This window comes from Pleurodeles waltl, chromosome 1_2, assembly GCF_031143425.1.
Source record: "Pleurodeles waltl isolate 20211129_DDA chromosome 1_2, aPleWal1.hap1.20221129, whole genome shotgun sequence".
In the NCBI taxonomy this organism is placed as follows: Eukaryota; Metazoa; Chordata; class Amphibia; order Caudata; family Salamandridae; genus Pleurodeles; species Pleurodeles waltl.
In genome coordinates, this window is record NC_090437.1 from 626,873,707 (window position 1) to 626,900,852 (window position 27,146).

Below are 27,146 nucleotides of genomic sequence, written 5' to 3' on the forward strand. Positions count from 1 at the left end.
TAAGAATTGTCAGAGCTCCCTATGGGTGGCAAAAGAAATGCTGCAGCCCATAGGGATCTCCTGGAACCCCAATACCCTGGGTACCTCAGTACCATATACTAGGGAATTATAAGGGTGTTCCAGTAAGCCAATGTAAATTGGTAAAAATGGTCACTAGCCTGTTAGTGACAATTTGGAAAGAAATGAGAGAGCATAACCACTGAGGTTCTGATTAGAGCCTCAGTGAGACAGTTAGTCACTACACAGGTAACACATTCAGGCACACTTATGAGCACTGGGGCCCTGGGTTACCAGGGTCCCAGTGACACATACAACTAAAACAACATATATACAGTGAAAAATGGGGGTAACATGCCAGGCAAGATGGTACTTTCCTACAGCGTGCGAAGCAAAAAATCGCTTCCAAGTTTCTCACCATTTGTTGGGTCTTAGTAGTGAGGTGGAAATTCCATAACATGGAAGAACTTATATGCAAGCCTAAATAACAAAAGTCTTTTACTTTGTTTATAATGTATCCACCCATAGTAAAACGTTTAGTTCTTGTGTTTCGGGGGCCACAGGACATAACATACGTCTTTGTAAAATTAAATTTCAAATTCTGCATAAAGGTTAAAAAGAGATCCATCAAACTTGAGACCATTAGCTGTGCAGGCAATTAACACTGTGTCATCAGCATACAAAAGAAACGGGTGCGGTCTTAATCCCATCCTGGGGAAATCCTTTCCGTATTTTACTAAAAATCCATAAAGTCCATTAATATATAACAAGAATAAAAACGGTGCTGAAATACAGCCCTGTCTGACTCCTCGCATGGATGAAAAGGGGGTAGACCTCTCACCGTGCAAACCATACTGAACTGAAACCGTAAGATCAGTATATAGACGTTTAATTGACTCCAGCAGATTCCGGTCCACCGCCAATGAGTCCATGATTTGCCAGAGCTTCCCTCTGTTTACCAGATCAAAGGCACTTGATAGATCGATTAAAGCCAGATGCATAGATTCTCTCCTGGCAGTAACATATTTGCTGAGAATGAGGTGCAGGTTTAGTGCTTGATCAATTGTACCTAAACCAAGTCTAAAGCCGACTGGATTGGGGAAAGGATATTTGCTTCCCCCCCACCCATTCCTCCAGCAGAGTCAAAATCACGCTCCCCAATTTCTTAGCAGTAGAATCTATGAGAGAGATTGGTCTATAACAAGTTGGATCTTGTCTGGTGCCCTTTTTAAAAATAGGGACAATTATGGCCGATTTCCATGAGGTGGGAATATTACTTTTCACTACACTTTTTAATACATTTGTGACTAGCGGGCCACAGAGATCCGGCATAGATTTAAAAAGATCGACAGGGACCCCCGTCCAGACCAGGTGCTTTCCCTGGTCTGTCGATTAATGGCTGAAGTTACCTCATGTAACTTGAAGGATAATTCATTTATGTTCAGGTTGGATTCTGCGGGACTCAGATTACAACTATCTTCCCTATCAGATTGGAAATCACTTCCTTCCGGGCCCCTCGTAAAATGGTTCACCCAGACCGCTTCAGGTATCAGACAATCATCCTCTTGGTTATCGTGTTCCATAAAGTAAGGGTGATTAACCACCCTCCAAAATTGTGTAATATCCTTCAATTCTGCAGTTGCAAAAAGCTCTTCCCATGCTTTAGTTCGAATTTCAGATTTCCTCTCTGCCAGGACTGCCTTATATTGGCCCCTTGCCGATCTAACTAAATCACGGGAAAAGGGAATAGATTTAAGCGCAGTTTTTAGTTCTTTGTGGGCAGCTGTACATGCAGAGTTGAACCATCGGTGGACCGTTTGGCAATGGGGAGACCTGTCACTCGCCAATACCTCAAATAGCATAGCTTGATTGTACAAATTCCGATATTAAACAATTATGGATTGGTTGTTGTGACAGGCATAAATTAATGGAATCCAAATTTTGTTCAATAATTTTCTGATTAAATATCTTTGGATCTACCCTTTCCCATTTCATGCGTAGGCCAGAGTTTTTATTGAAGGCAAATTTACCTCTGCGTTCTCTATTAGTTGGAACCAAATTTCTGTTAAAAGCTAAATTAATAGATAGAGGGTTATGATCACTGGCACAATGTGGTATTGTCTTAAAATCCGGAATTAAATGGAACTCAGAGGAACTGATTAGAATCAAATCAATAATGCTCCCTTTAGAAATCCTCATGAATGTAGGTATTTTTTGAAGATATGCGGGAGCCTTCTCCCTTGCGAATACAGGATAAAATTTATAAATAAAAGTATTTAAGACTTTGCCTTGATTTGTGTAAGTGAAATGAGTGGACCTCTCTCTGCCCTCTGTGGAGGCACTACACACGTGATGCTTCCTGGTTACATAGTGGCACATTAAAATCTCCTGCCCATATAATAACTAACTTTGTCCTGAAACTTTTCAGAAGAGTCAAGGAAATCTATTAACTCCTCAAAATTTCCCTTCAAAATATCACAGGGTATATTATTATAAAAAGTTATTAACAGTAAGCCCTTGCTCCCATCAATCAATAATAATAACCATAAAGTATGTTGAAGACCAGATCAAAGATGCCTCCATTTTAGGGAGCTGTAGTGAAACAAGAACCAGAAAGACCCCCCCACTTGCCCTACCAGCTAAGGAAGGGGATTGCTGGTTGGTATACAGAATAGTAACCATCCAAATGAGAAGAGTCCCTTGACCATGTCTCCTGCAGACAAATAACGTCATATGTAGATATAAATTCCAGCCACTCTGGGTTTTTGACCTTTGCCCGAAGCCCTGCAATATTCCAGCTGATTAATGTTAAAGGTTTGAGATATGGCCCAACCACTATCTCCTCGCCAATAGTAGCATCTGGGGGAAGTGTCAATGACATCAAGCCCTTTCTGTGATGTAAAAATATCATGCCCATTACCCACCACTGGCCCCTTCAGGACACAACTTGGAGACCTATCCTTAACCGCATGTCAATCATTCTCATCTAAATAGTAAAGTCCTGACAGCAGCTGGAAGTAGACGTATTTGGCAAGGCTTAATGGATAAATGTGGATCCCTTCTTTCTTGGTACGATAAAACAAGTCAGCCAACAAACATTTAGCTAACCAAGGGTTAGCGGAGTTAATCACAACACAGTCACCCTCATATACCTTCTTTGAAAAACCAACCCAATTCACTCTGCGTGCCATAAGAATTTTGTTATTTAAATCTTCCTGGTAACTAGATTTAGACCTCAACCAATAAGCACATTTCCTCATTAGTGTCTGGGTAGCTTCCTTATGGCAAGGATCTAGAGGAGGCACATTTGCTAAAAACCAGAACATACAGCATACAATCAGGCGGAAGTTGCAATGACTCTTCTCGGTCATTGAAGAAATTAATATGAAGGGTGCGTGAGCTTTTCTCTTTTTCAATGGTGGGGAGACCACAGAGGAACAATTCGCAATACGTTCTTTATGTTCACTTGAAATTTGCAAAGGTGGAGTGCCCATTCCAAGCTGTGATATATCAGAGTTGGAGATAGACAAAGGTCCCTGGTCCCCATAATTGGGTTTGGCAACAGAAGGCTCAAGGGGTGGTCTCTGTGTGAGTTTATGGGCAGCCCCAATTTTCTCTTCAACCTGCACTATTTCAGATTCAATAGCCCCAATAATGGATGACAGATAACTGGTGATTGTAGGTTGGGTTATGGGGCCCTGGGTACCCTCCTCCTTTTGAATATTAATTTTCCTTTTACCCATTGTAATGACAATTCTCACACACTGGAAGTCCTGTATAGAGATGGTCAGTTAGCCCCTACCCTAAGGGAAAAAAAGATAGAGCAGAGAAGGCCTTTCAAGTGCTAGACAAATGATTAATGTTACTTGTTACAGCCTTAAGCATGAGAGCCTGTTCCAGTTGAACAGCTTACCTCTCGTCTACCTGGTAGGCAATTCTCAAGGGGGTGGCCCAGCCCAGCCTCTTCCAGTCGCTGATGGGCGAAGGAGGGGCCCGCAAAGAGATGTCCCGCGGTGGGGGAAGGCTGATAGCACTAAGTAGTATGAAGGTGCCTGGCCCGCCCCCTGGGTCCTCAATGACTTCTAGGGCTTAGAAGCCCCCTGGCAGCAAAGAGATGTCCCGCGGCGCAGGAAAGCCAATAGCGCTAAGTAGCGCAAAGGTGCCTGGCCCTACACCTGCTACTCTGCGACTTCTGGGGCTTAGAGGCTCCCTGGCGGCAAAGAGATGTCCCTTCCCTGCATCCTCAGGCACCAACTGCAAAGACGACAAACTGAGTGGATCTTATCTTGAGCTGCGTGGATCCTGCATCACTGGGGGTGTCTGGAGTAGTCCTCTTGGTCCTCTCTACCAGCTGTCCAACTTTGGTTGACCCTTGCCTTCCCACGCAGGCAAGTACCCCTGTGCCCTTCATTTTGCCCATGTAGCAAATGAAGAGCTGCTCAATGGATCTGAAGTTCTTTGACCTCTCTATGTAGAAGCTGAGGACCCTCTTCGGATCCAAGGGATGCAGCCTTTTCTCCTCCTTTGATGGATGGAGAGGAGGGTAAAAGGATGGAAGGGTTATGGACTTTCCCAGACAGAAGGGAGTAACCAACTTAGGCAGGAAAAGCCACCCTGGTTCTCAAAACCACTTTACTAGCATAGAAGGTAGTGTAAGGGGGTTTTCACACTAAGAGCCTGAAGCTCACTTACACGCCTAACAGACGTGATGGCTATAAGGAAAACTGTCTTAAAAGTAAGGGGACTTAACAGACAGCTATGAACTGTTCAAACGGTGAAACTATCCCCTATGGGGACTTAAGAGGGTTAAACAAATAAAAGTCAACCATGCAGAGAGATACCCTTTCACTGTCACCAATGCACATCCTTGCTGGAGAGGACAAACTGCAAAACATTAGACAAATGGGCCTTTAAAGGGTCAGAGTGCATCTCCTCACACCAACTAACAAACTTTAACCATCTGCTAACCGACAGTCTTGGTGAAGTGTCGCCTGGCTGCTAAAAATAACGTCCACCACTTTAGGGAAGAGAAAAAAAAAAAACTGATTGCCCCCATTCAATCTCCAGACATGAAGGTGCAGGCTCTGGAGGTGGGAGTGTAGAATCTGCGACTGAGAGGAGATCTGCCCTGTGAGGGAGACTGAGTGGAGGGCACAGTGAGTTGAAGAAGGTCTGTGTACCAAACCCTTCTTGGCCAATCCGGGGCTAATATTACGACTTTGGCCCGGTCTTGGCAAATCTTCCTCAGAACTCGAGGAATAAAGGGTATGGGAGGACACATGTAAAGCAGCCGGTTGCTCCAACTCAGCTGAACCGCGTCCCCCAATGGCCATCGCATCAGATACTGGAGGCTGCAGAACGACAGGCAGTGCACATTCAAGAGTGGCAAACAGATGTTCCCCACAACTGGAAGATGTGAAGAACTACCTCTGGATGGAGACATCACTTATGATCTGCAGAAAAGCACCAGCTGAGACTGTCCGCACGTACAATCGAACTCTGCCCAAATTGTTTGCTACTACACAAATCCGATGGTCCTGAGCCCAGGATCAGAGTTGCAGAGCCTCTTTGCAGAGAAGGTACAAACCTACTCCTCCCTGTTTGTTGATGTACCACATCACGGTAGTGATGTCTGTCAAGACTTGCATTGACTGACTGCGAATGGATGGGAGGAAGACCTTGAGAGACGCAATTCCAACAGATTGATGTGAAATATCTGTTTTACTGGAGACCAACTGCCTTTTATCTTTAGGCCCCCAGAGTGGAGGTATCCGTTATGACTGTGGTCACCAGAGGTGGAAGACAAAACAGCCTTCCTTGAGACAGGTCACCATCCATACTCCATCCAAGATCTGCTGCAGTGTCTCTGGAGATCGTTAGTGACTTTGAGATCTCCTTTAAGTTGACACCAATGCTTGTGGAGGCATCACTGGAGAGCCCTCACGTGCCAACGTGCGTGAGTGACCAAAAGAATGCAAGAAGCGAACAAACCGAGCAGGCGAAGGACCTTTGGGACGAGAACAACTGCTCCCTTTCGCAACATTGGAATCATAGCCAGAATGCCCTGAATCCTCTGGGGAGGAGAGTAGGTGTGAGTCCGTGTTGCGTCCAGTACTGCCCCTATGAACAGGCGGCAACGAGAATGCTCCAGGTGAGATTTGGGCACATTCAAGGAAAAGCCCAGGTTGAACAACTGGATTGATACCTGCAAATGGTGCAGCACTAACTCTTGGGACTTGGCTTTGATCAGCTAATGGTTCAGGTAAGAATACAGATAATCCCTTCCTTCTGAGATGCACTGATACCACTGCCATCACCTTTGTGAAGATTCGAGGTGCAGAAGTAAGACCAAAAAGAAGGACAGGTAGCTGGTTGTGCTGCGACCCTACCATGAACCGGAGATACTTCCTGTGCGACTGCAGAATGGGGATGTGAAAATGCACATCCTGCAAGTCGACAGACACCATCCAGTCTTCCTTGTCCTATGCAAGAAGCACCTGTGCTAGGGTCAGCATGTTGAACTGTTATGGACTCCCACTCTGAGAAAATGTAACAACTTTCCCCCTACGGCCAACACATGATGGAGAAAGGGGAGAGCATTAGGACGGCATCCCGGACTGGTTTCCCACACTGCTGACTGCTCCATGTGCTTTCATTTCCTATCCGCAGGAATTGTAGGGAACGACCCTTGAGCAGACTTCGAGGAACAAGAAGCTTGTACTACCAAACTTTCCTGTGTTGAGTGTAGAGTTTAAAATTGCAGGTCACCTAGAGCAACCCTGTATCTCCTGGCTACAGATTTTTACACCGCAGGAGTAGTGACAGGTTTCTTCCATATTTCTAATATGGGTTCCGTCAAAGCCTGAATGAACAGAAGAAGGGGCTCTGAAGACAAGGCTGTAGAATGCAGCACTTCTGTCCGAATATTAGTCTTTTATTCTGAAGCAGGATCAGGCAGATCTAAAAGTTCTCCTGCCTTCCTAACCCCATGGTAGGTCGTCCCTTCCGACAAAAGTATACCTCCACGGGATAAAAGCTTGCAATCCGGGGATGTATCCAGTCCACTAACAACATCAAGCTCCTGGTATTCATCTGAAGGCACAGTATTTCCCCTACTTCCAGCTGTTGCTGTTGTTCCAAATACTGCTGCTCTCCCAGCAGCCTTAAGCTTCCCTTCCAGATTTTAATCTGAACTCCAGGCATGGCACTGATCGAGTTCAAGGTCGTTGATGACCCCAGTAATGGTGAAGATGAAGCCAGAGGAGGAGCCGGATTCACGCTCGAGTACACTGAGCCAACGTCACTCAAGGTCTATCCAACGTTGGTACCAGCACCATCATCTGGGATAGAGGTGGTGTCATATTCGGCACGGAGCCAGTCCATTCAAAAGGGGTTCTTGGAAGGAAAGGCATAAACAGACCTGCCTGTACGGCACCGGCATGTGAAAGCTAACAGAACCCTGGGGCCAGCAGGCGCACCAGAGGGGGGGCCATTGCTTTATTAAAAATGCTAAATATAACATTTTAGGAACCAAGACGGATCTGCTCCTGGAGCCGGAAAGGCAGGCTATTCCTGCTCTCCTTGAGGAGGTTGGGTAAGATCAGATGCCAGTGCCCCCAACTCCTGACCTTGTGTGGATGCAGGAGAATATTAAGCAACAGGACTCGAAGGCGACACCGAAATCTCCATCAAAGAGGGCGCCAGAGACGCCTCAGGTGACTTTGGAGGGGAGGATAGAGTGGGACTGACTTCCCAAGTCGTGCAGCGCCATGATTTCAAAGTCGGAGAAACCAAACAAGGGCTGTCTTCTCTGGACAAATGGTGCCATGATCCATGACAAAGTTGCTTTTTGTGGGACCTGTAGGAAGTTGGCTCTGTATGTACTATTTCAAAGTAAGAAATAGCATGCACAGAGTCCAAGGGTTCCCCTTAGAGGTAAGATAGTGGCAAAAATAGATAATTCTAATGCTCTATTTTGTGGTAGTGTTGTCGAGCAGTAGGCTTATCAGAGGGTAGTGTTAAGCATTTGATGTACACACATAGGCAATAAATGAGGAACACACACTCAAAAGACAATTCCAGGCCAATAGGTTTTTATATAGAAAAATATATTTTCTTAATTTATTTTTAGAACCACAAGATTCAAGATTTGAAATAAATACATAAAATGCAAGGTACTCCACACAGGTAAGTTAGGAACTTTGAATTAGAGCAATACAGTTTTTGTTAAAATGGCAATAAGCTACTTTAAAAGCAGACAGTGCAAAAATCAACAGTTCCTGGGGGAGGTAAGTATTTGTTAGTTTTGCAGGTAAGTAAACCACCTACAGGGTTCAAAGTGGAGTCCAAGGTAGCCCACCGTTGGGGGTTCAGGACAACCCTAAAGTTACCACACCAGCATCTCAGATGCAGAGGTCAAAGTGGTGCCCAAAACGCATAGGCTTCAATGGAGAAGGGGGTGCCCCGGTTCCAGTCTGCCAGCAGGTAAGTACTCGCGACTTCGGAGGGCAGACCAGGGGGGTTTTGTAGGGCACGGGGGGACGGACGGACACAAATCAGCACAAAAAGTACACCCTCATCGGCACAGGGGCGGCCGGGTGCAGAGTGCAAACAGGCATCGGGTTTGCAGTAGGTTTCAATGGGAGACCCAGGGGTCTCTTCAGCAAAGCAGGCAGGCAGGCAAGGGGGGGCTCCTCGGGGTAGCCACCACCTGGGCAAGGGAGAAGGCCACCTGGGGGTCGCTCCTGCACTGGAGGTCGGATCCTTCAGGTCCTGGGGGCTGCGGGTGCAGTGTCTTTACCAGGCGTAGGGTTCTTGGAAGCAGGCAGTCGCGGTCCGGGGGAGCCTCTGGATTCCCTCTGCAGGCGTCGTTGGGGGGGGGCTCAGGAGGGTCAACTCTGGCTACTCACAGGGTCACAGTCGCCAGAGTCCTCCCTGTAGTGTTGTTTCTCCGCAGGTCGAGCCAGGGGCGTTGGGTGCAGAGTGGAAAGTCTTGCGCTTCAGGCGGGAAACGTGTTGTCTTTAAAAGTTGCTTCTTTGTTGCAAAGATGTTTCTTCTTTGGAGCACAGCCGCTGTCCTCTGGAGTTCTTGGTCCTTTTAGATGCAGGGTAGTTCTCTGAAGCTTCAGAGGTCGCTAGATCCTGTAGAATGCGTTGCTGTTGCAGTTTTTCTTGAAGTGGGGAGACAGGCCGGTAGGGCTGGGGCCAAAGCAGTTGGTGTCTCCGTCTTCTCTGCAGGGCTTTCAGGTCAGCAGTCCTTCGTCTTCAGGTTGCAGGAATCTATCTTGCTTGGTTCTGGGGGCCCCTAAATACAGATTTTAGGGGTGTGTTTAGATCTGGTGGGTTAGTAGCCAATAGCTACTAGCCCTGAGGGTGGCTACACCCTCTTTGTGCCTCCTCCCCGAGGGGAGGGGGGCACATACCTAATCCTATTGGGGGAAATCCTCCATCTGCAAGATGGAGGATTTCTAAAAGTCAGAGTCACCTCAGCTCAGGGCACCTTAGGGGTTGTCCTGACTGGCCAGTGACTCCTCCTTGTTTTTCTCATTATCTCCTCCGGCCTTGCCGCCAAAAGTGGGGCCGTGGCCGAAGGAGGCAGGCATCTCCACTAGCTGGAGTGCCCTGGGGCACTGTAACAAAGGAGGTGAGCCTTTGAGGCTCACCGCCAGGTGTTACAGTTCCTGCAGGGGGAGGTGAGAAGCACCTCCACACAGTACAGGCTTTGTTACTAGCCACAGAGTGACAAAGGTACTCTCCCCATGTGGCCAGCAACATGTCTGGTGTGTGGCAGGCTGGCAAAACTAGTCAGCCCACACTGGAAGTCGGGTATGTTTTCAGGGGGCATCTCTAAGATGCCCTCTGAGGTGTATTTCACAACAAAATGTACACTGGCATCAGTGTGCATTTATTGTGCTGAGAAGTTTGATACCAAACTTCCCAGTTTTCAGTGTAGCCATTATGGTGCTGTGGAGTTTGTGTATGACAGACTCCCAGACCATATACTCTTATGGCTACCCCGCACTTACAATGTCTAAGGTTTTGCTTAGACACAGTAGGGGCCTAGTGTTCATGCACCTATGCCCTCACCTATGGTATAGTGCACCCTGCCTTAGGGCTGTAAGGCCTGCTAGAGGGGTGACTTATCTATGCCATAGGCAGTGTGAGGTTGGCATGGCACCCTGAGGGGAGTGCCATGTCGATGTAGTCATTTTCTCCCCACCAGCACACAAAAGCTGGCAAGCAGTGTGTCTGTGCTAAGTGAGGGGTCCCCAGGGTGGCTTAAGACATGCTGCAGCCCTTAGAGACTTTCCCTGGCATCAGGGCCCTTGGTACCAGGGCTACCAGTTACAAGGGACTTACCTGGATGCCAGGGTGTGCCAATTGTGGAAACAAAGGTACAGTTTTAGGGAAAGAACACTGGTGCTGGGACCTGGTTAGCAGGCCTCAGCACACTGTCAAATCATAACTTGGCATCAGCAAAGGCAAAACGTCAGGGGGTAACCATGCCAAGGAGGCATTTCCACACAGCCACCTATCAGGAGGGGGGCTGTGATTTCACCTACCTGACCTTGCTACTTAGATGCTTCCCAGAGGCCTCTGCCCACCTTGGATTCAAGATGGCAGAATCAAGGGGCCATCTGAAGGAGTTCTTTGCACCACCCCTGGGGTGGTGGACAGGGGAGTGGTTACTCCCCTTTCCATTGTCTAGTTGCGTGCCAGAGCAGGGACTGGAGGTCCCCGAACCAGTGCAGACTGGTTTATGCAAGAACAGCACCAAATGTGTCCTTCAAAGCATACCAGTGGCTTGGGGAGGATACCCCCCCCCAAGCCATGCAACACCCATTACCAAAGGGAGAGGGTGATACACCCATCTCCCAAAGGAAATCCTTTGTTCTGCCTTCCTGGGCTTGAGCTAGTCCAACAGCAGAAGGGCAGAAACCTGTCTGAGGGGTGGGGGCACCGTGGGCTGCCTGGAAATCCCAGAAGGCTGGTAGGAGCAATGCTGGGGGTCCTCTAAGGAGCCTCCAGAGTGCATGGAATCATACAACCAACACTGGCAACAATATTGGGGTATGATTCCGACATGTTTGATACCAAGTTCAGAGTTACCATTATGTAGCTGGACATATGTACAGACCTATCCTGAGAACACAACGCTGAATGTTTTGTCGACCAAATTAATGCCGACCAGGTCAATTTCATTTAAGGGCACTCCGAGCAGTGATTAATAGTGCATGAAAACTATCTTCTGCTCATGCTCCCTTGGGTTTTGTAAGAAGGCCTGGAAGTAATCCTAATTTTAATTATGTGCAATGTTATATCTCACAGCTAGATCCCCTGTCATTATGGGAATGTTCTCAATTTGATGTTAAATTATATAAATGAACCCCTTAGCAGCTAGGCATTCAAACCCCCTTTCTCCTTTTAGTGTGAAGCCCCTTTTTGACTTTTTGGCATAGTTCACACTTGGGTCTTCATAACTTTTTGTCCACATAAGCTATCCACAACAAATTTGCATCCTTTTTTTTCCAACATCCTAGGGATTCTAAAGGTACCCAGAGTTTGTGGGGCCCCTGGAGGAGACCAACAAATTACACAAAATACAGCAAAACTTTCTTTTTTCCCCCCAAAACAATTGGGAAACAATGGCTGCAGAAGAAAGCATGTTGTTTTTCCCCTGAAAATGACATCAACAAAGGGTTTGTGGTGCTAAAAGCACCATCTTCCCAGCTTTAAGGAACAGGGAGACTTGAATCAGAAAACCACATTTTTCAACACAATTTTGGCATTTTACTGGAACACACCCCGTTTTTAATATTTATGCTTCAAGCCTCCTTCCAGTTAGTGACAAAAATGGGTGTGAAACCAATGCTGGATCCCGGACAGCTAAACATTTCTGAAAAGTAGACAAAATTCTGAATTCAGCAGGGAGTCATTTCTGTAGATCCTTCAAGGTTTTCCTACAAAAAGTGCATCTAATATAAAACATATTTTGAAATTGAGCCGAAAAGCCATTTTTCTCCATGTTTTACTCTCTAACTTTTTCCTGCGATGTCAAATTTTCAAAAGCAATTTACTGTTACGTCTGCTGGACTCTTTTGGTTGCGGCGGTATATAGGGCTTGTCTGTTCATCAAGAACCCTAGGTACCCAGAGCCAATAATTAAGTTTCACCTTGATATGGGTTTTCATTGTATACCGGGTATACAGCACTTCATTTGGTGAAATATAAAGACTGAAAAATAGGTATCAGGGAAACATTTGTATTTCCAAAATGGGCACAAGATAAGGTGTTTCAGAAGCAGTGGTTATATGCACATCACTGAATTCTGGGGTTCAAAACACAACATGGACACATCACATTATCCCAAAGAAAATGAACCTGTTTTTTGCAAAGTGCCTAGCTGTGGTCTTTGGCCTCTAACTCAGCCGGCACCTAGGGAAACCTATACAATTTTGAAAACTAGACATCTAGGGGAATTCAGAATGGGGCAACTTACGGGGGTCTCACTAGGTTCTGTTACCCAAAATCCTTTGCAAACCTCAAAATGTGCACACACAAAAAAAAGAAAATTCCCTCACATTTCGGTGATGGAAAGTTCTGGAGTTGGAGAGGAGCCACAAATTTCCTTTCACCCCACATTCTCTACCCCAAAGTCTCCCGATAAAATTGGTACCTCACTTGTGTTGGTAGGCCTAGCGCCAACACAACATGGACACATAACATTTTTACATTGAAAACTGATGCGTTTTTTGGAAAGTGCCTAGCTGTGGATTTTGGTCTCTAGCTCAGCCGGTACCTAGGAAAATCTACCAAACCTATACATTTTTTTAAACTAGACACCTAGGGGCACCCAGGAAGGGGTAACTTGTGGCACTCTCACCAGGTTCTGTTACTCAGAATCCTTTGCAAACCTCAATATTTGGCAAAAAATAAAAATAAATCACCTTTTCCCTCACATTTCGGTGATGTAAAGTTCAGCCACAAGTTTCCTTCCAAAATCCTTTGCAAACCTCATAATATGCACACAAAAAAAACAACACTTTTTTCCCTCACATTTCGGTGATTGAAAGGAGCCACAAATTTCCTTTCACCCAGCATTCCCCGCAAGTCTCCCGATAAAAATGGTACCCCACTTGTGTGGGCAGGCCTAGTACCTGTGTCAGGAACAGATCACACAACAGTCAATGTTGGTCCTTACATGAGGGCAACTGTTGACCCTCGGGTGATCCATGTGAATGCTGTGTTGATTGAGGTGTGCTCCCCACCCTATCATGGAGGCATCTGTAGTTATTACGAATTGAGGAACTGGGTCTTGAAAAGGGCACCCTTGGTTTAAATTTATATTGTTCCACCATTGAAGCGAGGTGTATGTTTGGCGGTCTATCAACACTAGATCTAGAAGTTGACCCTGTGCCTGTGACCATTGTGAGGCTAGGCACTGTTGTAATGGCCGCATGTGCATCTTACGTTTGGGACAATGGCTATGCATGAGGATATCATGCCTAGTAGTTTTATTACTATTTTGACTTGTATCCTTTGGTTTGGATATATGACCCGTATTACATTGTGAAATGCTTGTACTCTGTGGACTTGGCGTGGCAATCGCACTTGCTGTGTCGATTGTTGCCCCTAAGTATTGCTGTGTCTGACACAGCTGAAGGTGAGACTTTGTGTAGTTGATTGAGAAACCTAGTTTGTGTAGGGTTTCTATGACGTACTTTGTGTGTTGTGAACACCGTTTTAGTGTGTTGGTTTTGATTAACCAATCGTCTAGGTACGGGAACACATGTATTTGCTGCCTTCTGATATGCGCAGCTACTACTGCCATGCATTTTGTAAAGACTCTTGGCGCAGTAGTTATTCCGAATGGCAACACTTTGAATTGGTAGTGTACTCTTTGGAATACAAATCTTAGGTACTTTCTGTGTGAAGGATGTATTGGTATATGGAAATATGCATCCTTGAGGTCTAGTGTTGTCATGTAGTCTTGTTGTTTGAGCAGTGGGATTACGTCTTGTAATGTCACAATGTGAAAGTGGTCCGATTTGATGTAGGTATTTAATGTTCTTAGATCTAATATAGGTCTTAGTGCTTTGTCCTTTTTGGGTATGAGAAAGTACAGAGAGTAAACTCCTGTTCCTTTCTGTTGGATTGGAACTAATTCTATTGCTCCTTTCTGTAGCAATGCCTGGACCTCCAGTCCTAGAAGATCCATGTGTTTTGACATATTGTGTGTTTTCAGTGGGACGTTTGGAGGGAATTTGAGAAATTCTATGCAATAACCATGCTGGATAATTGCCAGTACCCAAGTGTCTGTTGTTATCTCCTCCCAATGTTTGTAAAATTTGCTTAGTCTCCCCCCCACAGGTGTTATGTGTTGGGGATGTGTGACTTGGAAGTCACTGCTTGTTTTGAGGAGTTTTGGGGCTTTGGAACTTCCCTCTATTCTTTTGGAATTGTCCCCTGTAAGAAAGTACCATCTTGCCTGGCATGTTACCCCCATTTTTCACTGTATATATGTTGTTTTAGTTGTATGTGTCACTGGGACCCTGGTAACCCAGGGCCCCAGTGCTCATAAGTGTGCCTGAATGTGTTACCTGTGTAGTGACTAACTGTCTCACTGAGGCTCTGCTAATCAGAACCTCAGTGGTTATGCTCTCTCATTTCTTTCCAAATTGTCACTGAAAGGCTAGTGACCATTTTTACCAATTTACATTGGCTTACTGGAACACCCTCATAATTCCCTAGTATATGGTACTGAGGTACCCAGGGTACTGGGGTTCCAGGAGATCCCTATGGGCTGCAGCATTTCTTTTGCCACCCATAGGGAGCTCTGACAATTCTTACACAGGCCTGCCACTGCAGCCTGAGTGAAATAACGTCCACGTTATTTCACAGCCATTTTACACTGCACTTAAGTAACTTATAAGTCACCTATATGTCTAACCTTTACCTGGTAAAGGTTAGGTGCAAAGTTACTTAGTGTGAGGGCACCCTGGCACTAGCCAAGGTGCCCCCACATTGTTCAGAGCCAATTCACTGAACTTTGTGAGTGCGGGGACACCATTACACGCGTGCACTACATATAGGTCACTACCTATATGTAGCTTCACCATGGTAACTCCGAATATGGCCATGTAACATGTCTATGATCATGGAATTTCCCCCTCTATGCCATCCTGGCATTGTTGGTACAATTCCATGATCCCAGTGGTCTGTAGCACAGACCCTGGTACTGCCAGACTGCCCTTCCTGGGGTTTCACTGCAGCTGCTGCTGCTGCCAACCCCTCAGACAGGCAGCTGCCCTCCTGGGGTCCAGCCAGGCCTGGCCCAGGATGGCAGAACAAAGAACTTCCTCTGAGAGAGGGTGTGACACCCTCTCCCTTTGGAAAATGGTGTGAAGGCAGGGGAGGAGTAGCCTCCCCCAGCCTCTGGAAATGCTTTGTTGGGCACAGATGTGCCCAATTCTGCATAAGCCAGTCTACACCGGTTCAGGGACCCCTTAGCCCCTGCTCTGGCGCGAAACTGGACAAAGGAAAGGGGAGTGACCACTCCCCTGACCTGCACCTCCCCTGGGAGGTGTCCAGAGCTCCTCCAGTGTGCTCCAGACCTCTGCCATCTTGGAAACAGAGGTGCTGCTGGCACACTGGACTGCTCGGAGTGACCAGTGCCACCAGGTGACGTCAGAGACTCCTGCTGATAGGCTCCTTCAGGTGTTAGTAGCTTTTCCTCTCTCCTAGGTAGCCAAACCCTCTTTTCTGGCTATTTAGGGTCTCTGTCTCTGGGGAAACTTTAGATAACGAATGCATGAGCTCAGCCGAGTTCCTCTGCATCTCCCTCTTCACCTTCTGATAAGGAAACGACCGCTGACCGCGCTGGAAGCCTGCAAACCTGCAACATAGTAGCAAAGACGACTACTGCAACTCTGTAACGCTGATCCTGCCGCCTTCTCGACTGTTTTCCTGCTTGTGCATGCTGTGGGGGTAGCCTGCCTCCTCTCTGCACCAGAAGCTCCGAAGAAATCTCCCGTGGGTCGACGGAATCTTCCCCCTGCAACCGCAGGCACCAAAAAGCTGCATCACCGGTCCCTTGGGTCTCCTCTCAGCACGACGAGCGAGGTCCCTCGAATCCAGCGACTCTGTCCAAGTGACCCCCACAGTCCAGTGACTCTTCAGCCCAAGTTTGGTGGAGGTAAGTCCTTGCCTCACCTCGCTGGGCTGCATTGCTGGGAACCGCAACTTTGCAGCTACTCCGGCCCCTGTGCACTTCCGGCGGAAATCCTTTGTGCACAGCCAAGCCTGGGTCCACGGCACTCTAACCTGCATTGCACGACTTTCTAAGTTGGTCTCCGGCGACGTGGGACTCCTTTGTGCAACTTCGGCGAGCACCGTTTCACGCATCCTCGTAGTGCCTGTTTCTGGCACTTCTCCGGGTGCTACCTGCTTCAGTGAGGGCTCTTTGTCTTGCTCGACGTCCCCTCTCTCTTCAGGTCCAATTTGCGACCTCCTGGTCCCTCCTGGGCCCCGGCAGCGTCCAAAAACGCCAAACGCACGATTTGCGTGTAGCAAGGCTTGTTGGCGTCCTTCCGGCGGGAAAACACTTCTGTACGACTCTCCAAGGCGAGAGGGATCCGTCCACCAAAGGGGAAGTCTCTAGCCCTTGTCGTTCCTGCAGTATTCACAGCTCTTCAGCCTAGTAAGAGCTTCTTTGCACCAACAGTTGGCATTTCTTGGGCATCTGCCCAGCTACGAGCTGCTTGTGACTTTTGGACTTGGTCCCCTTGTTCCACAGGTACCCTCAGACAGGAATCCATCGTTGTTGCATTGCTGATTTGTGTTTTCCTTGCATTCTCCCTCTAACACAACTATTTTGTCCTTAGGGGAACTTTGGTGCACTTTGCACGCACTTTTCAGCGTCTTGGGGAGGGTTATTTTGCTAACTCTCACTATTTTCTAATAGTCCCAGCGACCCTCTACAAGGTCACATAGGTTTGGGGTCCATTCGTGGTTCGCATTCCACTTTTGGAGTATATGGTTTGTGTTGCCCCTATCCCTATGTTTCCCCATTGCATCCTATTGTAACTATACATTGTTTGCACTGTTTTCTAAGACTATACTGCATATTTTTGCTATTGTGTATATATATCTTGTGTATATTTCCTATCCTCTCACTGAGGGTACACTCTAAGATACTTTGGCATATTGTCATAAAAATAAAGTACCTTTATTTTTAGTATAACTGTGTATTGTGTTTTCTTATGATATTGTGCATATGACACTAAGTGGTACTGTAGTAGCTTCACACGTCTCCTAGTTCAGCCTAAGCTGCTCTGCTAAGCTACCATTATCTATCAGCCTAAGCTGCTAGACACCCTATACACTAATAAGGGATAACTGGGCCTGGTGCAAGGTGCAAGTACCCCTTGGTACTCACTACAAGCCAGTCCAGCCTCCTACATCCCCCTCTATATTGCCCCCGAAAACTTCCCCGCTGATATTGGCTTTGATAAGTCGGCCCGGCTTGCGAGGTTGTGGCTTCTGTAGGTTGACCTCGAAATCCCCCCCCCCCCCCCCCTAAATTGTGTCTTGCGAAATGTGCCTCTGCTCTGTGGGGAGTAGAGTGCGCCCATGGCTTTTGCCGTATCAGTGTCTTTTTTTAAGTTTCTCAATAGCAGTGTCCACCTCCGGCCCAAACAACTGCTGTTTATTAAAAGGCATATTCAGCACGGCTCATTGTATTTCCGGCTTGAATCCGGACGTACGCAACCATGCATGTCTCCTTATTGTTACTGCAGTATTTACTGTCCTTGCAGCTGTATCTGCTGCATCCATTGCTGACCGTATATGACTATTTGAGATACTTTGTACTTCCTCCACCACTTGTTGTGCCCTTTTCTGGAACTCTTTGGGTAAGTGTTCTATGAAATGCTGCATTTCGTCCCAATGAGCTCTATCGTATCTTGACAGAAGTGCTTGTGAGTTGGCAATGCGCCATTGGTTTTCTGCTTGTGCTGCAACCCTTTTCCCCACAGCATCGAATTTGCGACTTTCCTTGTCTGGAGGTGGAGCGTCTCCCGAGGTATGAGAGTTTGCTCTCTTGCGAGCTGCTCCAACAACCACAGATTCTGGTGTTAATTGCTGCGTAATATAAACAGGGTCTGTTGGCGGTGGCTTGTACTTTTTCTCCACCCTTGGAGTTATGGCCCTGCCTTTCACAGGATCCTGAAATACTTGTTTGGAGTGTTTTAGCATTCCAAGGAGCATAGGTAAGCTTTGGTATTGGCTATGAGTGGATGATAGTGTATTAAACAAAAAGTAATGCTCAATTGGTTCTGCATGCAAGGTGACGTTATGAAAAGCAGCTACCCTTGAGACCACCTGCGTGTAGGATGTACTGTCTTCAGGTGGTGACGGCCTCGCAGGGTAACAGTCTGGGCTGTTATCTGATACCGGAGCATCGTAAAGGTCCCATGCGTCGGGATCATCTTGACTCATTGCAGTATGAGTCGGGGATTGCATCAGTGGTAGAGTGGCTACCGGTGATGTGTGCATTGATGGTGGTGGAGATGGCGGCGGAGACCTTTGCCTGTGGCTGCTTGTCCTTTTCTTGAAAGGCAAGTCTTCTTTTCATTTTAATTGGGAGAAGAGTGCTTATCTTCCCTGTGTCCTTATGAATGTGGAGCCTCCTTTGAGTGTAGTCTGGCTCCATTGATTCAAGTTCTTGTCCGAACGTATGTCCTTGCATTTGGGAGGACAATCCCTGTTCCTCTGTGTAGGAACCTGTTTTCGGTTCCGAGGCTGGATGTTTCGGAATCGAAACCTTTTCGGTCGCCTTTTTGGGCTCCGACGAAACCTTCTTTATTTTCGGCGTTGTGGTGTCTCGGTGCCGACTCATTTCGGTGACGAACTTGCTCGGAGCCGCTGTCTCGGGCCCGAGATTGCTGTGTGCCGGTATATCGACCGGAGTCGGATGACTTCGACACAAGCGTGCCCTTTTTCGGTGCCGATGATCGGTCACCTATTTTTCGGGTTAAGCCATGGCCTGTTGGCAGTGGTGTCCCCTGGGCTTTTGTGGTCTTCTCGTGAGTTTTATGTTTCGACATCTTACTCACGGTTTTCGTCGTTTCTTCGGGATCAAGCTCGTCTGAGTCCGACTCCTGAATGGAGAAGGTTTCTTCTTCCTCCTCGAAACGCCCTTGTCCTGTCGGCGCCGACGCCATCTGCAGTCTTCTCGCTCTTCGGTCTCTTAATGTCTTCCTCGACCGAAACGCTCGACAGGCTTCACAAGTATCTTCCTTCTGCTCTGGAGACAAACACAAGTTACAGACCAGATGCTGATCTGTATACGGATACTTGATGTGACATTTTGGGCAGAAGCGGAATGGGGTCCGTTCCATCAGCTTTGAAGAGACACGTGCCCGGGCCGACCAGGCCCCGACGGGGGATCGAAAAAACCCCGAAGGGCCACCAGAGCTCTTCAAAAGTCGGTGTCGATCTGTTGTAACTAACCCGATACCGAACGCAAACAATACCGACGATTTTTCTGAGATTCGAACTAAGTTTCCGACCCGAAACACGGAGCGAAAAGGAACACGTCCGAACCCGATGGCGAAAAAAAAAAATCTAAGATGGAGTCGACGCCCATGCGCAATGGAGCCGAAATGGGAGGAGTCCCTCGATCTCGTGACTCGAAAAGACTTCTTGGAAGAAAACAACTTGTAACACTCCAAGCCCAACACTAGATGGCGGGATGTGCAAAGCATGTGTATCTGCAGCTACACATGCCATCGAACATCATATATATATATATATATATATATATATATATATATATATATATATATAAAAGATCACTTATTCACTTATTTGTGGGTGTGGTTTTCCTGGGGGCCGGTCGCAGCCCCAAGGGAAACCACACATGTTGACAAAAGTGATCGCATAATATATATATACATGGAAAATGTCACTTACCCAGTGTACATCTGTTTGTGGCATGTTCCGCTGCAAATTCACATGCTATGCACAGGTCCTGCCATCTAGTGTTGGGCTCTGAGTGTTATAAGTTGTTTTTCTTCGAAGAAGTATTTTCGAGTCACTCCTCCTTTTCGGCTCCATTGCGCATGGGCATCAACTCCATCTTAGATGGTTTTCCCGCAGAGGGTAGAGTAGGACTGATAGTGTGTAAAGAAAGATGTCCATGCAATGGAATACAGATATATTTATACGTATGTACAAATTTAAATGTAACTTCAACGGCTACAGGCTCCCAGGGAGGAGGGAGGGAGCATGTGAATCTGCAGCAGAACATGCCACAAACAGATGTACACTGGGTAAGTGACATTTTACTTTTGATGGTGTGTAGCTGCAGATACACATGCTATGCATAGATTACAAAGCAGTTCTCCTCCCATAAGCGGTGGTCAGCCTGTAGGAGTTTAAGTTTTTTGAAATCGTGTTCTTAATACAGCCTCTCCTACTGTGGCTTGTTGTGTTGCTAACACATCTACACAGTAATGCTTGGTAAATGTATGGGGTGTTGACCACTTGGCTGCTTTACAGATTTCTGTCATTGGTATATTTCCTAAAAATGCCATTGTTGCTCCTTTCTTCCTGGTGGAATGTGCTTTTGGTGTTACTAATAGCTATCTTTTAGCCTTTAGGTAACAGGTTTGGATGCACTTAACTATCCATCTTGCTATGGTTTGTTTTGAGATAGGATTACCAGTATGAGGTGTTTGGAATGCGACAAACAGCTGTTTAGTCTTTCTGAATGATTTTGTTCTGTCAATGTAATACATTAAAGCTCTTTTAATATCTAATGTATGGAGCGCTCTTTCTGCTACGGAGTCTGGCTGTGGGAAGAAGACTGGAAGTTCCACTGTTTGATTTAAATGAAACGGTGAGATCACTTCAGGTAGGAACTTTGGGTTTGTGCGAAGTACAACCTTATGTTTGTGTACTTGTATAAAGGGTTGTTCAATCACTAACTCTTCGTAACGAATTGACTGCAACGAGGAATGCTACCTTCCATGTTAGAAATTGAATTTGACACAAATGCATGGGTTCAAACAGTGGACCCATGAGTCGTGCGAGTACAATATTGAGATTCCATGAAGGTACTGGTGGTGTTCTTGGAGGTATGATACGTTTTAGACCTTCCATGAAGGCTTTGATGACAGGCACTCTAAATAGAGACTTGTTTTGTATATTTTTTAAATAAGATGAAATAGCTGTGAGATGTATTTTAATGGATGAAAAAGCTAATTTAGCTTTTTGTAGATGAATTAAATAACTCGCAATGTCCTGTATGGATGTGGTAAGGGGTGTTATGTGTTGGATTTGCAGTAAAAAACAAACCTTTTCCATTTGTTGCATAAGACTGCCTGGCAGTGGGTTTTCTTACTCGTTTGATTACTTCCATACATTCTGGTGGAAGATGTAGATATCCAAACTCTAAGAATTCAGGAGCCAGATTGCTAGATTGAGTATTGCTGGTTTGGGGTGTCTGATCGGTTGTTTGTTTTGTGTCAACAGATCCGGCCTGTTTGGTAGTTTGATGTGTGGTACTAGTGACAGGTCTAACAATGTTGTGTACCATGGTTGACGTGCCCACGTTGGTGCTATAAGTATGAGTTTATTTTGATGCAGTTTGTTGATCAGAAATGGAATGAGCGGGAGAGGGGGGAAAAGCGTAAGCAAATATCCCTGACCAGTTGATCCATAGAGCATTGCCCTTGGATCGAGAGTGTGGGTACCTGGATGCAAAGTTTTGGCATTTTGCGTTTTGGTTGGTGGCGAACAGATCTATGTCTGGTGTTCCCCACTGGCGAAAGTATTTCTGAAGCACTTGGGGGTGAATTTCCCACTCGTGTGTTTGCTGATGATCCCGGCTGAGGCCATCTGCTAATTGATTGTGAATCCCTGGAATATACAGAGCTACAGGGTGGACGTTGTTGTGAATTGCCCAATGCCAATTTTGTTGTGCTAGAAGGCAAAGTTGTGATGAGTGGGTACCTCTTTGTTTGTTCAAGTAGTACATTGTCGTAATAATGTCTGTTTTGATGAGAATGTGTTTGTGAACAAGAAGAGGTTGAAAAGCTTTTAGTGTAGGAATAATGCTAGCAGTTCTAAGTCATTTATGTGAAATTGTTTTTGTTTGGTATCCCATTGTCCCTGAATGTTGTGATTGTTGAGATGTGCTCCCCACCCAATCATTGATGCATCTGTGGGGTGAGGCACAGGGTCGTGAAATGGCCGCCCTTTGTTTAAATTTATGGAATTCCACCACTGAAGCAAGATGTGTGTTTGGCGGTCTATCAACACTAGATCTTGAAGTTGACCATGTGCCTGTGACCATGGTTTTGCAAGGCACTGTTGTAAGGGCCGCATGTTTAATCTTGCGTTTGGGACAATGGCGATGCATGATGCCATCATGCCCAACAGTTTCATGACAAATTTGACTATGTACTGTAGGTTTGGCTGGATTTTCGGCAGAACGATTGTAACCTTTGTGGACTTGGGCTTGCAAGTGCTCTTTGGGTGGTTAATGTGGCTCCTAAATACTGTTGAATTTGAGCTGGTTGTAGGTGTAATTTTTGGTAGTTTATTGAGAACCCTAGTGTGTGTAGGGTGTTTATTACATAACGTGTATGATATTGGCACAATGTTTGGTGGCTTTTAATAGCCAGCCGCTGAGATATGGAAAGACATGGATATGTTTCCTTCTTATGTATGCTGCAACCACAGCAAGGCATTTTGTAAATACTCTGGGAGCTGTTGTTATCCCGAAAGGTAACACTTTGAACTGGTAAGGTTTTCCTTGTATTACAAATCAGAGATATTTTCTGTGCGCTGGATGGATGGGTATGTGAAAATACGCATCTTTTAGATCCAGTGTTGCCATACAATCTTGTTGTTGTAGTGGACTACATCCTGTAGTGTTACCATGTGAAAGTTTTCTGACAGGATGTAAAGATTGAGAGTTCTGAGATTTAGTATTGGGGTCAATGTTTTGTCTTTTTTGGGAATGAGGAAATACAGGGAGTAAACCCCTGTTCCTTTTTTGTGATGTAGCACAAGCTCTATGGCTTGTTTGAGTAATAGTGCCTGTACCTCTGCAGCATTGAAATGTTTTGATATGAGAGTTAGTGTGGTTTTGGGGGTATATCTGGAGGAGTTTGTTTGAACTCTATGCAGTAACCATGTTGGATAATGGTTAAGACCCAATTGTCTGTTGTGATGGGTAACCAGTGGGTGTGGAACTTTTGTAGTCTTCCTCCCACAGGGGGAGATGTGGATGAAGTCACTGTTTGGGATGCATGGGTTGCTTTGAGGGCTGATATTTTCCTCTAGTTCTGGGAAATTGTCCTCTGTAGGTTCCCTGAAACCCCCCTCTCTGGTATTGTGTCTGGTAAGAGGGTTTGGATTGGGAGGTAGGTGGCTCAGATGGTTGGGGTCTATAGCCTCCCCTATATTGAGGCTTTCGAAATGAGCCTCTGTATTGAGTGGAGTAAAGCGCCACCATAACTTTGGCAGTGTCTGCGTCTTTTTTCCTTTTGTCAATGGCTGTATCAACCTGTGTGCCAAATAGTTGGTGTTTGTTAAAAGGTATGTTCCTAACAGCCTGCTGAATTTCAGGTTTAAAGCCTGACGACCTAAGCCATGCGTGTCGCCTAATGGTAACAGCCGTATTAATAGTTTTTGCGGCTGTGTCTGCGGAGTCTAACGCTGACCCGATTGTTGGTAATTGCCTGTCCCTCCTCTACTACCTGCTGGGCTCTTTTCTGTTGGTCCTTGGGGAGATGCTGGATAATGTCTTCCATCTCATCCTAGTGGGCCCTGTTGTATCTGGCCATTAGCGCCTGGGAATTGGCTACACGCCATTGATTAGCTGCCTGTGATGCCACCCTTTTACCCGCAGCATCAAATTTTTTGCTTTCCTTATCTGGAGGGGGTGCTTCCCGAGAGGACTGGGAGTTAGCCCTCTTCCTTGCTGCGCTGACCGCTATGGAATCTGGGGGTAGCTGTTGGGTAATAAAAGCAGAGTCTGAAGGTGGTGGATTATATTTCTTTTCTACCCTTGGAGTGATTGCTCTTGCTTTAACTGGTTTCTGGAAGATTTGATGTGCATGTTTTAACATGCCAGGAAGCATGGGTAGACTCTGGTAGGTGGCGTGGGTTGAGGACAATGTGTTAAATAAAAAATCATCCTCAAGAGGTTCTGTGTGCATGGCCACGTTATGAAATGCTGCTGCCCTAGCTAGAACCTGTGTATATGAGGTGCTATGCTTAGGTGGCGATGGATAGCACTCTGGACTATTTTCTGAAATGGGATTATCATAAAGGTCCCATGGGTCAGTGTCATCCTGATGTGACTGTCTCCCTGCCTGCTACCCCCACTGCACAGTCTCCAGCGCACACTGTACAGTTAGGTGAGGAGAATGAGGAGGAGACTGGTGAGATGAGAACTGAAGAGGTGGAGATTTGTCTCGGTTTTGGCACTTTAGCCGGTGGCTGATCAGTGTCCAAATGTCCATAATTGGCCAGTTTCCTCTTTGGCAAAATCCTCACTACACCTCCTCTAAAAACAGTGTCTTTAAAATTTGGATTCTGGCCTGTTTTTCGTCAAAATTCTCCATTTACGTACGTTCTTCTGCAAATCTATGGCTTTCTTTCAATTGCTTGGAAAGTCCATGCTCCTCTGTGTATGTGTGTTTTTTCGGCTCCGAAGCCGGTTTCTTCGGGATCGAAAGGCCTGAAGTACTTTCTGGCCTCAGCTATGCGAGGGATTATCAGGGCTTTGACTCGATGGGCCGGTGCTTGAGAAATTCAGAGCCTGTACCTCGGCTCAAGTCCGAAGGCTTCATTGGTCTGGCCTTTCTCGGCGCCGAAGATGTTGCTTGGTCACCAGTAGTTTTCTTACAGGTGGAGCCATAGCCTTCAGGCAGTGGCATCCCCGAGGCCTTGTATTTGGGTTTGGATTGGGTCGGGGCAAGCGTACTCACGTGCTGGCCTGCTGTTAAAAGTTGGTCATTGTCAGACTCGTGCTCGGAGTCCGACCCCGGAACAGAGACTGGGATGTGGATCATCTCCTCCTCTTCTTCTTCTGCGTCAAGGCGTTCGGTGCTTCTGGACGCCATCTCTAACCTTCGCTCTCTTCGGTCTCTCAGAGTCTTTCGAGAGCGGAAGGATCTGCAGGCCTCGCAAGTATCCTCTCGGCGGTCGGGAGATAGACACAGGTTACAGGCTAGTGTAAGGTTACTTGGCGTGGCACCGAGGGCAGAATCTAAACAGGGTCCGGTCCATGAGGCTTCGACAAGACTTTTGGTCGGGCCGACTGGGCCCAAGTTGGGCGCGGGTGCCCCGAAGGGCAAGTAGAGATCTGTGTCCGCCGGTACCGAGGTGTCGATAATAGATGGTACTCGATTGAAAACAATACCGACAAATTTTGAGTTTGTAATACTTTTCCGACTCAAACTACCAGAGTGAAAAGAAACACGTCCGAACCCGATGGCAGAAAGAAAACAATCTAAGATGGAGTCGATGCCCATGTGCAATGGAGCCGAAAAGGAGGAGTCACTTGGTGCCGTGACTCAAAAAGACTTCTTCAAAGAAAAACAACTTGTAACACTCCGAGTCCAACACTAGATGGCAGGACCTGTGCATAGCATGTGTATCTGCAGCTACACATGCCATTGAACATTATATATATATATATATATATTATATACACACATATATACATATACACACATACATACATACATACATACACACACACACACATATATAGATAGACCAATATAGAAAGCTAGACCTATAGAGCTATATGGAAAATGTCACTTACCCACTTACCCAGTGTACATCTGTTCGTGGCATTAGTCGCTGCAGATTCACATGCTGTGCACAGTCCGCCATCTGGTGTTGGGCTCGGAGTGTTACAAGTTGTTTTTCTTCAAAGAAGTCTTTTCGAGTCACGAGACCGAGGGACTCCTCCCATTTCGACTCCATTGCGCATGGGCGTCGACTCCATCTTAGATTGTTTTCCCCGCAGAGGGTGAGGTAGGAGTTGTGTATGCTAGTGATAGTGCCCATGCAATGGAGTGAATACGTATGTACATAATGAAGCTTAAAGTAATATATTTACAAATGTACAAATGTTCAAGATCTACTTCTAAACGGCTACAGGCTGCCGGGGAGGCGGGTGGGCGCATGTGAATCTGCAGTGACTAATGCCACGAACAGATGTACACTGGGTAAGTGACATTTTCCGTTCGATGGCATGTGTAGCTGCAGATACACATGCTGTGCATTGACTAGTAAGTAGTTATCTCCCCAAAAGCGGTGGTTCAGCCTGTAGGAGTTGAAGTTGTTTGAAATAATGTTCTTAGTACAGCTTGACCTACTGTGGCCTGTTGTGCAGTTAACACATCCACACAGTAGTGCTTGGTAAATGTATGAGGCGTAGACCATGTTGCTGCCTTACATATTTCGTTCATTGGAATATTTCCTAGAAAGGCCATGGTAGCACCTTTCTTTCTGGTTGAGTGTGCCTTTAGTGTAATAGGCAGCTCTCTCTTTGCTTTAATATAGCAGGTTTGAATGCACTTAACTATCCATCTAGCAATGCCTTGTTTAGAAATTGGATTTCCTGTATGAGGTTTTTGAAAAGCAACAAATAGTTTTGTTTTTCGAATTAGTTTTGTTCTGTCAATGTAATACATTAGCGCTCTTTTGATGTCTAATGTATGTAGTGCTCTTTCAGCTATAGAATCTGGCTGTGGGAAGAACACTGGTAATTCTACCGTTTGATTCAAGTGGAACGGTGAGATTATCGCCTTTTGGCTCTGACCTATAAGCAGTGTACCATTCTCAGACACACCCCTGCACCCCACAGGTGCAGGACCATTTATTTATTTTTTATGTTTGGGGCACCTTACACATAAGTGTTTATAACCTTTTTTGACAAAAGGTATCCAGGCCAAATGGGTCATTCTTTCCTAAATCCTATAGATTCTAAAGATGCCCAGAGTTTGTGGATTCTCCTGAAGGGAACCTAGAAAGTAGCCAAGATACAGTAATTTTGTTTTGTAAGTCAAGGAACAATTGTTGTGCAAGAACGTATATTTATTTTCCTAAAAACGGGA

The 27,146-nt window shown here is 46.2% G+C and overlaps 1 protein-coding gene across 4 annotated transcripts in view; it reads right to left on the bottom strand.

Annotated features, from left to right (window-relative positions):
- The window catches only part of ADAD1 (adenosine deaminase domain containing 1), a 923,229-nt gene that overhangs the window by 794,308 nt on the left and 101,775 nt on the right, over positions 1–27,146 (bottom strand). The gene's annotated exons all lie outside the window — the stretch shown is intronic.